This window comes from Chelon labrosus (genome assembly GCF_963514085.1).
Source record: "Chelon labrosus genome assembly, chromosome: 1".
Lineage (NCBI taxonomy): Eukaryota > Metazoa > Chordata > Actinopteri > Mugiliformes > Mugilidae > Chelon > Chelon labrosus.
The window spans coordinates 2,347,366-2,363,696 of record NC_140337.1 but is presented as its reverse complement, the minus strand read 5'-3'; the positions used below and the strand labels follow the sequence as shown (position 1 = coordinate 2,363,696).

Genomic DNA, 16,331 nt, shown 5'->3' with positions numbered 1-16,331 from the left:
CTGATGCCTCATTTTAGTTTATGTCAAGATTTAGTGTTATGACTGGCATCTCACTGCTTCAGAACTGCTCTACAGGAATCAAATAGGTGGGTGTCACGGAGAGCTCATCCTTTATATTCAGTCAAAGGATGTGACCAAGAACTTCAACGTTTAGATTTCACTTACTGCCATCTCAATTGATTCTTTATAGGAATGACCATCTAAATATAATGTTGTATTGGCAGGATGTATTGCCAGGAATTCCTAGAGTTTTAAAGGTTGGACTAAAAATAGAGTTCAAACAACAGATGCATGTGGAAGAGAGAAAAAGAGAAAACTAGGGGATCAAAGTTGAATAATAAAAAGACAGACTGAACATGTGTCTGCAGCTCCAGGGCCAGAGCTGTGTTGACTTTGAGCCTGCACGTGTGGAATTCAGCAGTATGCACACATGGGAGGCGTCGCGCACACACACGCAATCACATATGCACACAGACACGCATCAGTATAAATATAGATCCCTATTAAATGTAGAAATAATTCCCTCTTAAATACATCAGTCCGTCCGGTGACACATACCTGCTACCTGTCATGCTTTTGGATTACACCCACATAACCACACACTCAAGAGAAATCAGTGCAGATTACCATCACTGCTCTATTCACACTCCCTCGACAGAGGAGGGAAAAAAAGCAGAGGAGTGAAGTTGCACCTCTGTTAGCGAAGCTTCCGTTAAAAAATAGGTCCTGGTTGGCAGAAGCGGTTGGCAGCGGGATGTGCAGCGCTGGACATTGTTTGTCCGGGAGGCGGGATAAAGCGAGTTAAACTGTGGTGCAGGAGTTTTGTTCTGCATCTGTTGTTGGTTTCTTTGTCAAAATGGATTCTTTGTAATCAGAAAAAAAGTTCACCATATTTTAAATATTAAATGTTAAATGCCAATGTTTTGATAATTCATTAGAAGCTGATTGGCTTTCTTGCCACAAGCTTCAGTGGATAGCCAATACCACCATAGTGCCAGGCTTTTTAACCCTTTATGGGGCAAGGAACCATATATGGAAACTTCAGCACACATTTTAAATTGCATCCCTGTGCCTCTCAGTGAGGTTGAGAATCATGTGGTTTTCACCCAGCCAGGTAAAGGCAACATTCTCAGGTCAAATGTGGTCTGCAAGGTTCACTTCTACATGAACGCTGAGCATAACTGCTTTATTAGGTACCATGAAGAAGTGTCCTAATGTTGTCTAATGTGATAATATGTATGTCAACAAGTACCTGAATCAGCACTTATGTTCTAATGGTCTAAGTATGCTTATATTTGTTTACCACTTAAAGTCAAGGAACCATAAATAGTAAATTCATTAATCTTGATTTTTTTCCATGAAAATTAAACATTTTGAAAAATTTTACAAAAGTAAAAAAGTCGTCTTATGCCCTACTATAACACTCTGGGGGTGAAATTCAGAATTTCCAAGTATTTCAATGAGTGCCCTATAAAGGGTTAAAATTAAGTCAGGAAAGGATTAGCATACCTTAGCATAAAGACTGGCAGCAGATGAAACCAGGATTTCTCCAGATGTGACTCCACCAATGTTTCCACATTTCATCAGTTAGCATTTAGGCCCATTTAAAGACTAAGTACCAGAAATTTAGTGTTGCAAATAATTTTGTCACATTTGGGCCTCAGTTTTCCCTCTGAGGTGTTACACTGCTCTTTTGCCACATATTTAGTGGTTCAAAGGACTGATAAGCCACCCTGTGGGCCCAATCTGATACCATTGGTGGTGGACAACCTAAATAATCTTTACCAGACTGTTATCCTGTCAGTGCATGAAGCCTGCAGCAGCACGCACTCATTTTCTTTCTTTCTTTCTTTCTTTCTTTCTTTCTTTCTCTCTTTCTTTCTTTCTTTCTTTCTTTCTTGTGTATATGCACACTCACACACAGCAGTGCTGGGGGCGGGCGTGTATCCTTTTACGTGAATCCATAGGGACCCACTGCTCGGTTTACACTTGTTGTTTGGACGAAACCTTAAACTACATCAGTGTCTGTGTATGTCCGTGTTGGGCCTCTGGGTAAGGACAGAGCCATGTGACAACTTTCTCTGCTCTCACATTAGGTGGATCTCAGATTTCTGCCTTATTATATGTGAGCTGTAATTGCCATGCTATTGTGATGTATAGACAAAATACACACATGTTCTGCACATATATGTGTACCTTCACTACTTTTTGCACACATTGCTCCGAGGTACTGAAATCCCACAGACCAGATTTTGTTTCAGGGCTTCCACCACTCCTTTCGCACCTTTCTCTCCACCTACTCCTCCCATCTAGCCTTTCAATAGAGTATTTTCACACCATCAGTCCCACCTGTCCACCATTAGAGCCTCTTTTCTTCCCAGCTGCCTCCATCTGTTGGAAGCCATTACGCCTTACCCTACTCTAGCACTCTTTTCCTCCATTGTTTATCCTATTTTCTGACTCTCTTTCCCTCCATCGCCCGCATTTTCCTCCCGTTACCTCATCAAAAGTACCTCACCCCTCCCTCCAGCCGAGGGCAGTTTAGTGCACTTCAAAGCAGTGATTATCACAGCACTTATCAGGAGGGTTGGCGCTGTCACTTTGTGTGAGAGAGTCTTTACATGTCTGCACCAGTGTTTGTTTAATTGAGACAAGATTTTTAAATTAAGATTTTTTTTCAACATCTTCCTGATGGTTTCACCTTTGCCACCAAACAGAGAGACATGGAGTTTATTCAGAGTTATTAATTAAATTACTTCAATTAGAAATATTGCTTGTGTGCCAAATACTCAAACAGTTTTGTGATACTGAGGGATGTGGGCAAATTAACATGGATCTTTTGCTGTAAACCTGTGTGGCATCGGAGCTCCAACTGTGCCTATAAAATATCAGAAAATAATGAAAAGGTCATAGGATTGTCCAACCATCGCTTATATACCTAACATTTAAGAGGCTATAACAATAGAATATTTGGCCTTTACTGTCTGAAAAGTGGTCCCAACAATCCACTCATCAAAATAGTTGATAATTATTGTAAACTATTAACTGACAGATTTTTAATAACGCTAAGATCTCAAAAAGTAAAAGAAAAAGAAATATATACAAATAATGCCTTTTTTAAAAGTATATGAATAGTTTTAGGTAAAAATTAGCTCAAAGATAGATTTTATTTAGCATGTTACCATAAATAAATAAAAACTACTGATGCAGTGACACATTAATATATTTCATACACTGCATTTTATCTCCTTTAATACATTAGAGGACATTACGCTGTCCTCCAGTATTATACTTTGAAAGTCTGTGGTAAATATTATCGTTAACATAATTTGTCTTGTTCGCTCTGCTTCGCTCCGCTCTGCTGTGGCAGCTGAAATCAAATCATAAACACTCCTCTGTGGTCTAATATCATTTCACTGTTTATGGCCATATATAAACTCTGCTCTATAAACACGTGAAGGGGGAAGCGATTTATCAAAGTAATAATCCCTTCAGTGAGACAAGCATGTGCTGCACAGGGAGACCAGACGCAGGATGTAACTAAAGCCAGATGCTCAAACTGAACACACAGATCCACCGGCTTACAATGAAATAGCATCCCCTTTGGTCCACTGGTTTAACATCTGTGTGGTGGCTAATAAACAGCTGCTTGGCTTCACTCTGCTCCTAATGAAGACACAACAACAACTTTTGTATGGAAAATTATTGTCTTTGCTTTCCTTCTTGAGACACATTTTTCCAGTTGGTTTGGCATATTTGTCAGATATTGAGTGCAGGAATTCATCAGGCATTATTACAACTTTACTTTTTCTATATTTCATTTACCCTATGCTGCATTCTTGCAAGATTTTAATTGTTACATGACAGTCCACCTTTCAAGGCCTAATCCTCACAAGTGCACACCGACAGAGCATTTTTTGAGGAATTGCTGGCCGCTATCTGCATGTTTTCGATTCATAAGTTAGCCTTACAGGGTCAGGAAGAACACACTAGCCAGCTAAAGTTACTGCTTGCTAGCTTTGGCTTGCTTTGTGTCATAAGGTTCGTTGATCTGATTGGTTGAAATTACTAGAAATGGGCAAATGGTTTATCCAATAATCTGTCAAATATTTCTTGAAAGTTCTGAAGACTTTCCTGTACAAATGTTTGCATCTGGTGCATCAGATTATCTGTTACCAATGTAAATGGATTTTCCCTCAAACTGTACAGTATATTAATACATTTTATAAAATATGTTTTCAGGTAATGTGTTATCCATATTGCCTATATATCTTTCCAAATAGCTGTCGATTAAAATCATACACTTTGTGTTGATATAGCATTCTCAATTATGCTACCACACATTGGTTAAAGTTAGAGGAAGGTTGCAGTGTGGTTTAATACAGAACATCTAGAGTGACTTGTTAAATAAAAGTTTTTATTTACATTTGAAACCACAATTCCTAACCTTGAGCAAATATTTGAGTTGAGCGCTTTGTAGGCCCACAATCCACCCCAACAACCTCCTTGTGACTTCAGCAAAGTTTTCAAATGTACTGCTTGATTCATTTAAATAAAACTTTTGCTACTTAGTGTAACAACGACTTTGAAAAGAAGGGATAGCTTTCAACACTACTTTCATAGAAGATTCAAGATGTACATCAGTGTGGCCTGCCAAAAAACAATGGTCTGACCTTTTGTGGTCTTGCACTGTATGTCTCATATAGTGCAAGACTTTGAGAAGACCAAAATGGACAGAAGACACCCCATACCTGCATTAACTAACTAGCATTAAATCTGTAAAATCTTATCTACCATCATCTGTTTAATTTCAGCCAAAGTCAAAACATGTCACCAACATTGTGGCAAAGATTGCTCCTTGTCATCCCTTTGTGTCAGTCCTTCCTCTCTCAGCTCTGTAATTTAAGAGTGATTTACACCTAAACACACTTCATGTGGTACATCAGTAACACCATGTTCTTCCCCGCCTTTGTGTACGTCTGTGTCCAGAAAGCAGTTTTTCCTGGCTCCAACCTGAGTCTCCTCCTTTGTCTTTGTCTGTGTCAACTACAATTTTTTGTTTTGTTTTGTTTTTTTGAGCACACAGCGTCTCAGAGCTCACTTTATAGGCTGACATCATAATTCTGGCGAGAAACAGCCTGTTGCTGGTCGTTTGCGCCAGCTTTGCCAGTGGGCAGTTGGCCACCTGTATTGGCACGCTGAGAATTAAGGTGGTTCAAAGCATGTCTGTGTGAACAGATAAATATGACTGGAGTCTATATTTCAACATGGCTGGTTATAAAAATGATAATTAATCATGTCCAGAGGCAATGGAATATATGATTCAAACAAGGAGGTGAGGTGTGGGGGGGGGGGGGACTTTCCCTTCTTACTTTAGTGTCGTCGATGATTGAGAGTATTATGTGAATGTCAGCAGGGATGATTTCATGTCTCCATATTTGAGTTATGTCTCTGTTTTTTCTTCGAGATAAGATATTGGATCAGCTGCCTCTTGCATCAGTTTCAAAATGATGTTCTGATTCTTAACAGACTACTTAAGGGGTTGTTGTCCTTGCATGCACTTTGAAAGCAATACCCATATTCTATATTTGGTAGTCTGGGTCTATTTTTATTGCACAGAGTGATTTTATAGCCTGAGTGAAGAGCAGGCTTGAGAGAAACCAAACCCAGACCGGAAGCTCAGATTCTGACGATGTGAACGGTCACACTGCATCTTGGACAGAGGTCTAAATACCAAGATGAGGGTCGGGATGAGAGTCTAAACACGGAGTGTTAATAGAAGGAGGGAGATCATGTGACCTCGAAGATTTTCCGGTGTTGTATTTCTGTCCACGTGATGTGCAGTCATCGGATTAGGCAGTGATGTTACATGTAATGGGGAGGGATCCAGAGCTTTGTGTCTGGACCACAAAGTTGTAGTCTACAGCCAACAACCAGCTGGTACATGAGTTCTGCACGAAAGGAAATAACTCTTCAGCAAGTGGCAGGAATTATTCATTATTTAAAAGGGGAAACAGGCAGAGCTACTATTAGCTAGGAGGCACGGAAGCTAGAAAGAGCTACAAACCGTCATACAGAGCTGGTCTCTTTTAAATCATGGTGATGTTGGGCCACACTTCATTGTTTGTAGATGATCATGATGTTGTGGAAATACAGTTTTGTGGATTTTGAGTTTAAGATGAGATGAGGAAAGCTTTTCTAAGTTCACTGATCAATCTTGTTCTGCCACCGATTCAACATGCTGAATGGGCTGAGAGGCTGCAGACAGCACCAGCGTTGGTTGTAGGGCACAGTAAAAACTAGGGCCACAGATGCTCACCAATGACCCAACAAAGCCAAACTAGTTTTTACTAATCAACTAACTTCATATAAAGTGCAGTAAACCAAAGAAAATGTTGGTGAGGCCAGGGCTCTGATGCAGGACCCCTTGTTCTTCTTGTTGCTGAAGGTATATGACACTACTTCTTTCCTTGTCATGCTGCAGAATGTATTTGGAAGAAATAGCATGCCTTCTCTGTTTGTATGGTGTGATGGATTTTTTTTCTATGGAAGACCCTAAAGTGACTAAGATAGTCATACAGAACTGTACATAAGAACTCTGGCGGGGGTTGAAATAGCACATACATAGCCTGAGGATATAGCACATCATAAATCCACGAGTGGTATTAACAAGAACATATTACTTAGCTGCTGATCGGTCTGCGTGCCCCGTCTCGCTCCAGTTCATTTTGCTGTTAAAAAAAAAAAAAAAAAAAAAAGCACACGATATAGTTATTACATTTCCCCCCCTTTAAGTCTCTTATTGTGTTCGCGGTGGAAAAAAAAATAAAGACAGCGTGATAGAGAGAGTGCGGCAACAAGGCCGGGCAGGCAGAGTCCTAATCCTGTCTAATAGCGATATTTCTGTTCCATCATGACTGCAGAATGCTTAGCCAGAGGAAAAAGTGTGTGTGTGTTCTTGTTTTTATTAACTTGTGGGGACCAAACTCTTATACTACCATTGTTGGGCCATTTTTCTGGGCGTTACAATATTTTGGGTTTAAAACCTGGTAAACCTTGGTTCCAATTTAATATGATGAATATGAAAGTGACCATTCGTACTTTAATTGTCAATGCAGGAGTTCTACTCATACTTTAGTAAAAGTATTTGTCAGAATAAAATGTGATTTTTATTGTATTATAATTATTCATACATTTAAAAAAAATGTAATAATCACCTACTTCTTCAGCTTTAAATAGCACGATCTGTAATATCTCATCAGAAATTATTTGCTAATCATATTCTGTGTGAATTTCCAGAGTCACTTCTAACTGAAAATAAATGTAGTGGAGAAAAAAGTACACTATGAAGTAGGATTTAAAGTAGTGCCTCAAAATTGTGTTCATGTATGTAGGGTTGCAACTAATGACTATTTCAAGTCTTAATTAAACTTGATGGTTGTGTTGTATGTCAAGCAATTGTTCATCAGAAAACAGAGAAAAGAAACAATGTCATACCTGACTAATTGAGTCATTACTCAATAATTGCAGAGCGCGTTTATTTTATCCACCAAAACTCTCATTTCAGTTTTACAGCTACATATGCGGAGGTCTTCCTCGCTGAGATTTAGTACAGTTGCAGCTACATGTCGAACTATGTAGCATGTTGCTTCAACAGCCTCTTGCATCCCACACACCTGCACTTACTGTTCACGGCATTCTCACACACGTGCACACATATATTAGGAGTGAATTTGCATGTTAAAAGCGAGCAAGTTTGGACAAAACATAGCTTCATATGCTCCTGAAGCGGTATAGAAACTTTAATTTTGGCATCACCTTTCAGGGCTTAATGGTTCACACTCTTTTCTCTGTTATGTCATTTATGACTGTGATAGGCACATAATGTAGTGAGGGGGATTTTTCATAATTTTGTTCAGGCAATTAACTTGATAAAACTCCTACCCAGTTTCTGTGTCCTGTAATTTCTGTGAAAGTAAAGGGCGTTTGAAGGAATGTTGCCAGTCCTCAGTGTCAGGGGAGATACAGCGCCATGCACATTAGCACATTTGTATTTAGAGTGTGACATTAAAGGGTTTCACAACATTAACATGGTCTTGACAGGATTAGAGTTCGGGAAATGCATCCATTATACTGTTTACTATTTGTTTACACGAAGTCCCAGAAGTTGTGTGAGAAATTCCATCAACTGCTGGGTTGAAGGGCCAAATGTGCAATGTTTTTAATGGCAAACTGTGTGTACTTCACCTTTCTCCTGACTGTTTTCTATCATTTCGACGGAGTTCCATTGATTTCCATTGATTCCTGGAGACACGAAAATCACTTTGAAACCCTTTTTCAAAACAGGACCAGGATCAATATCAGCATCCCCGTTTGTTTTTGGCAAACTTCTATCTTGGTTGTATGCTGTAAGTGCAGATTTCACATGATAAGTGAATGAAGGTCAGTCAGATTGAGAGTGGTGGTGTTTAGTTCTCTAGTCTGGTCCTTGAAGATGAACAAAAACCTCTGAGAACTATTTATTTGGGAATATTTCACTTCCAGTTAGATATCCTTTTTACCGAGTGGTAAATCATGTACTTCTAAAACACAATGTAAAAGTGAATCCTCGTCTCTGTGTCTCAAGAGCCTCTTTTACAGCAGTTTACTTTATTCGCTGCCATCGGCCATGTCAGCAGTCTGTGTGCGACGTCCTGTTTGGATCCATTTTAGCGCCATAAACTTCTGCTGTCTGCCCATGTTATAGATGACCTGACTCCAGCTGGGTGGCCCGGTGGAGGGGAAAACACACGCGGAAAAAGTGCACGCATTGTGGACTAGTACATACAACAGCACGCATGTGATTACCTTAATCACAGGAAAACATGCATGCACGAATCTGAAATTGCCTGTTTGTCACTTGTGCACATGATCCTGTGTTTGTGTGCTTATGTACAGAACACACAAAACACGAAGTTGCACACACACTCACACAGCGTGGAATAAACAGACGTAAATGAGGAATGCTGGAGGCACAAACACAGCTGGTTAGTCTCCTGTGGTGGATGTCAGGGTCACAGATGGAGAGAGGAAGAGGATGAATGGAAGGAAGAAGAGCGAGGGAAGAAGAGTTTGGGGGACAAAAGTGACGAATGCCATGATTAAAAAAAGATGAGGATAAGAAAGATCACAAGACGTGGACATTGCAGGAAAAAGGAATGAGCTTCACATTTTCCCCCTTTTTGTTCTCGCCCTTTTTTTATTTGCATAAAGTGCCTGATTTGTTTCTTCCCTTGAGATCATTCCTCAGTGTCAGGTTCATGTCAAGGTGAAACTTAAAGACTTCTCCAGGTTCAAACAGCATCTCAAAATACACTTATCACGGTTCTCACTGTCACTAAGAGGACCTTGTTCTCGTTCTGTCAGAAGCCAATAGTGGATTCTTCTTTAAGTTACAAGCCAAATCCCAGTTTGATTAGCACATGTTGGAAGAACTCTTTGCACTGCCATTGATTTGTATAAAGTGATGACATGTTGATTGACAGAGTGTGTTTTAAATAGATTCCTGCATGACACAAAAGGTCAGTTCTGGGATTCAAGGTGTGGTATATTCTCTTTCTCTTGGGAACCACCACTTGGGAAATATTTGTAGTTTTAAGCGGCATTTCAGGTTTTAAGAACAGATTTGCTCATCTTTTAAGCTGCTTTTACTGCCTCCAATTGACTTTGTGCTGACAAATGGAGGATGGCGGACATTCAAAGTATACTACAATGATCAGGGTTCACATCCTGTCTGGGGTCAGTAAGCGCAAGTGCCTACTGTATTTCCAGATTTCTTAGATCAAGCCACTGAACATGACCTACGCTGTTCCGTACAGACAAAGCCAGAAACCATCTGGTGTACACAACAGCACAATTAGCAGCAGATGTCTCCTTAATGTTAGTTAATTTGCTGTATTAGCTATATTAGCTTGTTGCGCTGCCCAAAAAGTCAGTTAATGCAGATTTAAGCCATTGTTGTCATGCTGCAAATCCCAGATTATTCAAGCAGTATGAACAAGTTTTCTGCTTTTGCTTTCAGTAGAGTCCTATTCTTTTCTTTTTCTTTTCTTTAGTTCTTTGTGGTTATTGTCAATTTCTTTTTCTTTTCTTTGTATTGTAAAATAGAGATGGAAAGACGGAAAAAGACACATTTTTAAAGCATTAAGCAGCTCATGTATGCTGAATGTGCGACTGTTTGCTAACATGTTTGCTACATTACTTGACTAAAAAGTCAATAATTTCCTTGAAGTTAGCTAGCACAGAGCTAGCACAGAGCTAGCTAACAAAAGAACACTTGATTTAATTTGTCATGTTCCCAGAAACATGACTCTGAATGAATGCTAATGTAGTCACATGTCTGCTAAATGTTTTGCAGTTTGCTAACATGGTTGTTATATTAGCTTGTTGTGATGTCCAAAAAAGTCAATAATGCAGGTTTAAGCCGCTGTTGTTGAGCTGCAAATCCCAGAAATGATTTATAAATAAACAAGAATTTAATGACTTTTGCCTTTAGATAGTTTTTAATGGAGTTTTCCTTATTAATGCAGTTTTATAAAATGCACTCTAAATGCACTCTTTTTTTTTGGCTTCATTGCCAACTGTTTTTTAAAAGCTCCTACCAGTTTTGTCTTCTCTTTCTTCTTTCCCTCCATTTCTAAACAGGAAGTGTAAAAATGTTTTTTTTTTGTTTTTTTTCCTGTTTAGATGTGGAGCATTTAGCAGCTAAAGATGTTTCCTTAAAGTGTTTGCTAGGACACTTGCTATATTAGCTTGTTGCAGTGAACAAAAAAATCAATTAATGCAAATTTTAGCTGTTGTTGTGCTGCAAGTCATGGAATCACACAATTTCAACAAACCTTTGGCCCTTCTTTGCCTTTGGATGGTTTTAAATGGAGTTTTGCTTTTTAACCCTACATTGGTGACTGTCACTTTAAATGGGAACTACACTTTTAGAGTCTATTGTTCTGTTTCTACACACACAGGAAGTATTAAACCCAACTACTTCCAAGAGAACCAACCAGAAGTGATTTCTAATTCCTGTTTGAACCAGGTGAACCATCCATGCTCAGGATCTCATGATCTCAGGCTCATACATTACAATCTCTGATCAGTAAGAAACCCACCACCATCATGCTACTTGCGGAAGAATTCTACAACATACAAAGCACGCAAAGCTCTATCTCACTTTAAAAAAACACACAACTGCTTCCCTATCTCATCACATACTTCACTTGCCTCAGACCTATGTAATATGGGCAACCCTAGACTCAACCTTCATCTGGATAACATCAGCAGGACCCTGTAGGAATGAACAGGCAAGTCCGGACATTAGCCGTTATCCACGAGGTGCCACTCTCAGGTGTATGAACTGCAGAATGTTTAAGCAGACAGGTATTACGGATGTCTTTAGAAGGTCTCAGTGAGACATATGTACATGAAAGTGTTTGGATAGCAAAGTAAGAGCAAACAGAGATTGATTGGGGAATATAAACCAATGCTGAAAGGTGCATAGCTGGGTAATGCCGGGATGACAGAGTGGAATCAAGGGAATGATTGGTGAGAACACACTGTTCAATTCATGCAGACGATCTGGAAGGAGCGTGTCCAATCACATCACATCGGTGAATGTATGCAGATTGAGGGCATTGTTTTTTTGTCTGGTGTGCTGTCACCTTTCATGGCAAATGTCAAACCATGCAGTGCATTTATGTTCTTTCGAGTTCTTTTTGTCAGTTCAGACATGTTTTTTCATGAAAACGAGTTGCACAAACGTTGGTATTACAGTGTTTAAACATGTTGAGGTTAGCTTATTCTCTGTTGGCTCTTCTCGCCAAGAGTTGGATTAGACGGGTTCATATCAATCTCAATCAGAAGATTAAGCTAGGTCAGGACACACCCCCAAAATGTTCACACAACAAGGCAATGGAGTTTAAAGGCACCTGTAATGGAGACTGTGCAACAAAAGTAATCTAACAAGGATAAGAAGCGGTGTCTGGCCATGCAGATAATTTAGGTGCAGTGAGGTTTGGAGGCAGCCTCTTCTACACCCTCTGATACCGGAGAGTAAAATTTAGTGCAAGCTAGTGTAGTATTACCTGTGTCTACACATCCAGATGTAGTCACATGTCCTTCTCCATGTGTTTGTATCAACCTCTATTTTGTGTTTTTATCATTTGCACAAATCTTCTCTGCGGTTCATTGTTTTTTTCTCCCTCGGGTGCTGGCTTAGCTCCTGTTTGCCCATATCGTTCTTTGTATTATTTTAATTCTGGGTGTGGACCGCATTAGTTGAATGAGGATCAGCACTTGAGGACATCTCCACCCTGCTCAGGTGGAGGTCGGATTAGATATTAGATAGGGCTATTAGATATATATATATATATATATATATATATATATATATATATATATATATATATTTATATATTTTTTTATTTTTTTATTTTTTTTAAAAAAAGGATCCTGGGGCTCAACAATCTGAATCGGCTGGCTGTGATTGGATAATACCTCATGCCTTAACAAAAGGAGGGTAATACAGCATAACGATAAGGGTAACCCAAGATAAAGTTTGCACAGACAAATCACCATTTTGATTGGACAAAAAGTTTCCGTCCAATCGATAATTGGTCTTTTGCAGATATAATGTGGAGCAACACCGATGTTCCAAATCACTTGTTCCGCTGCTATTTTTAGCTTCTTGTCTCTTCGGCCTCTTTGCCAAAAAGTTTAATCTGAGCTCACTCCCTCTTTTTTTGGTCTCCCTTCATTTCTTTCACTGACTCTTTCTCCCAGCTCACTTTCTCTCTCTCTCTATTGCCCTCCTTCTGTCATTGTGATTAGAGGAGTTGAGGAGATCAGAGAGAAGCAAGTAGGACCAGCACCACTGACCTTTCCCCTTCTTCTCCCTTTCTCTCTCTCTCTCTCTCTCTCTCTCTCTCTCTCTCTCTCTGTATGCCCAGTGTCAAACTCGCTTTCGCCTTGCTGTGTGTGTTTCATCTCTTTTCTTTCTTCTTTGTGGCAGTTGTAGTTGTAGTAGTAGCAGTTGGCACTAGTAATCTTTTGCCTCACCTTGTCTCCCTGTACACCAGTTTTCTTCCATTATTGTTATCTCCTAAACTACTGAAACAGAGTAATATTAAAGAATCTGAAGGCTCTGGCAAAGGAAATAAAAGCCTTATGATTTAGATTGAAAACTAGAAATAATGCTTGTTTGGCGTACAAGTAAAAATAAAACTGAAACTGATTCTTGCGGGTGCAAATTGTGTCAGTTCTTTTGACCGGGTGGGTTTTGAATTCATGTTGCAGGTGGTCTTCAGTGTTTTTTTTTTTGTTGTTGTTGTTTAGTTGTTTTTTTTTGCTGTGAAGACACTATATACAGTATAATCGAGTGGAGTTGCTCTGTTTCTGCACATGCATGTTAACAAATCAAATATGCTTTGGTTCAGGCTAATTTCAGGCTTTGATAACTAGCTTGTCATGGGACTTTATGGGCAATAGAATCAGATTTATTAATGCTGAATTGTATGGTTTAACTGCTACGGAGCTCTGAAATGGACATGAGGAAAAAAATTACTTAATATATATTTTTAAAAACAGCTGGATCACCCATGTTCTCTGCATCTAGCAGACATTGTCAATTGTCCAGAGTACTGCAGTCATCCGGCCAGATCAGAGTCAGACTCTTTTGGTTTTTTAAAGTATCTGTCATCCAATGTCTCTTACTTGTATGAAAACAAAGCATTTCTTTGTAGCGGAGGCCAATCCATTGCGAGCTGGAAGAGAATTGACCGAAAAAACTTTTTGTTGTTTTTACCATAATTTATTTTCTCATCCAGTCAGTTGCTACTTGACACAGTAGACCATTCACCAGTTGTTGATCATGTTTTGCTTTCCAAGTAAACTCAACTGAACATTGCTTGTGTATGTTGAATTTATGAACGTAAATGATTTAGATCTTAAAACAAATGTTTCTCAACTCAGTCTCAAAGATGTGGTGCCAGACGATTCCCCCTTAATAAATGTAATAACAGTATATTAAAAACACACAGTACTGCAGCATCATTCTCAAGGGCCATGAGATTTCCAGATTTTCCCAGGACCTTGGTATTTTGAGGTTGAGACCCAGACGAAAGCAGATGATGGTCACTAACGGGGGTCCTGGAGGCTCCTTGATTATTGTGAATATGAATCCACAGACGTGGTGGCATGATCACACTGAAGCTTTGACCTGCACACACTTTCTCCTCTGTCCTCTTAACCCCCGTTGACACCCTTTTGTCCCTCCTCCCCACCCGTCCTCACATATGGCCCTGTCTCCTCCACGTCTCCCCCATGTCTCCCCTTTCTGCCAGCACCCTTTCATCCGCTAATCACAGCGAAATGCGGACAGGATCTCTGAGCTTGACCCTTCCGAGACCTCTAAAGCACTGGTTAAAAGTCCACATTACAGACATAAATGATCAATAATCATAATTAATAATTTATAGACATCTAATCATGTGGGAAGTGAAACACATTTATATTAAGATTAAATTCATACAAATACACTGAATGAAAAACAAAAACACCCACGTATTTCTGCTCCCCATGTGATCCATCAGCCTCCTACCCAGAGACCTGATAGGTGCCCCTTGTATATGAGATTATGCCACTCATACGTCGGCTTATAAAAGCTCTCTATAAACTCTGAAACCACTGCACTGCGTGATGTTTCGTTGATATCTCAGGAATGCCACCCAGTGAACTAAAGGTTAATCTGCAGTTCATCCAGAGTTTATGAGCTAAAACTGCTGTGTGCATTGTGCATGAAGGAGGTTGGTTGCTATAGCTGCGGTACATCTTGGGCCAAACTAAAACAACAGTAATACCTTTTTTCCAAAGATGGCTTCTGTCATTTTAGGTAGTTATTATTATACTACGCGAGTGAGTCTGGCAGAAGGGCGGGCAGGTCATTGATCCACTCTAGGACTGTACTGTGCAAGATGCCGCGCCCGTATCCCTGTGAAAATAAGATTAGTTTGGCCAATGCAGGGAAGTGGGGAGGTATTGTACATATTTTTATACAGTCTATGCTTCAGACCAGTTGATCAAAACACAGTTTTCTCAATTTTTTTATGTTTTTTGCATTCAATTTGACGCGTGTAAACATGGCTATTGACTTAAAGGGTTATTGAGGTTAAGGGTTAATGGTAATCGTTACATTTTCATATTATTTAAATGCCAATATAATTATATAAAGATGAGCTTGAAATATAAAATTGAAATGGGTGTGAAATCTTGAAATTCCAACAATTGAAATGAGTGTTTTAATGCAGTGGTATAGTGAACTCACGCCTCATGGACCTTTAGTGGAGCTTTTTATATCACATGGTCAATCTCAGCTGTTTTTCCGGTGGTCAGTTTTTATAAAGGTTCTCATGCTTATGAATAATAACTTTTTGAGTTTAGAGTTTGAAGTGCTAAAAGTCAATCTCAGAGTCCTAGTCATATGATTTAACGTGGTGAATTTTAGCTATAGAAAGAAATGCACAACGTGAATCATATTCCTTTAATTCTTGAATTGAATTGTTGATAAATTGCTTTACAGGAACAAGATTTAAAGAATCAGGATTTTTAGGGTCGCGAAAGATATCGTGATGTCCTCTTTGCAGCATATTAGACTGATCAGATTATTTGCATTAGTAATCAAATTGGCCTCACCGAAGAGGCCTCTCGCTCCCAGCTGCCCTGGCGCAGAAAACAAACATGCCACAGGTCACGGTAACATTATGAATGGAGTCGAGCAGAGCAAAGGGCCTCCCCAGGGCTGCTCCTGGTTATAGTCTTTTGGGTCTTTTGCTCTTTAGAGGTCAGCTCTGCGCCTGGTTTGCGTTTCAGTCCCTAATGAGCAGGTAAAGAGGAGCGCTGGAGGAAAAGGTCAGCCATCATCTGTCTCTCTTTAGCGAATCCAGGAACGAAAATTAAAGGCTGCGAACAGAATGTTAGCAGTCCTTGTTTGTAGGACCTGATAGCACATGTTAAAGCTGACGGATATTTCCCTTCCATGCTCTTTTCTCATCACTTAACAGAGTGGATCTGATCCTAAATCTGCCACCGTCCAGTTGCTGCAGTTCTGAAAGTTAAATCATGTGACTCATTGTGTCCTTACCTGAGTACCTGCATTTTCATGGGATGTGGTTTCCTCCCTCTTTGTTCAAGTCCTGCTCTTGTGATATGCTCAGGCTTTTCCACACCACAGTCTTATGGGTGTGAAGTGCGTTTCTCGAAAGAAGGGAGAGCGTGACTAATTCACTTTTGGCAAAAATTACTTC

At 39.6% G+C, this 16,331-nt stretch overlaps 1 protein-coding gene across 3 annotated transcripts in view; it reads left to right on the top strand.

The window, feature by feature from the left end:
- Positions 1 to 16,331, top strand: part of col4a6 (collagen, type IV, alpha 6) — a 114,119-nt gene that overhangs the window by 47,308 nt on the left and 50,480 nt on the right. The gene's annotated exons all lie outside the window — the stretch shown is intronic.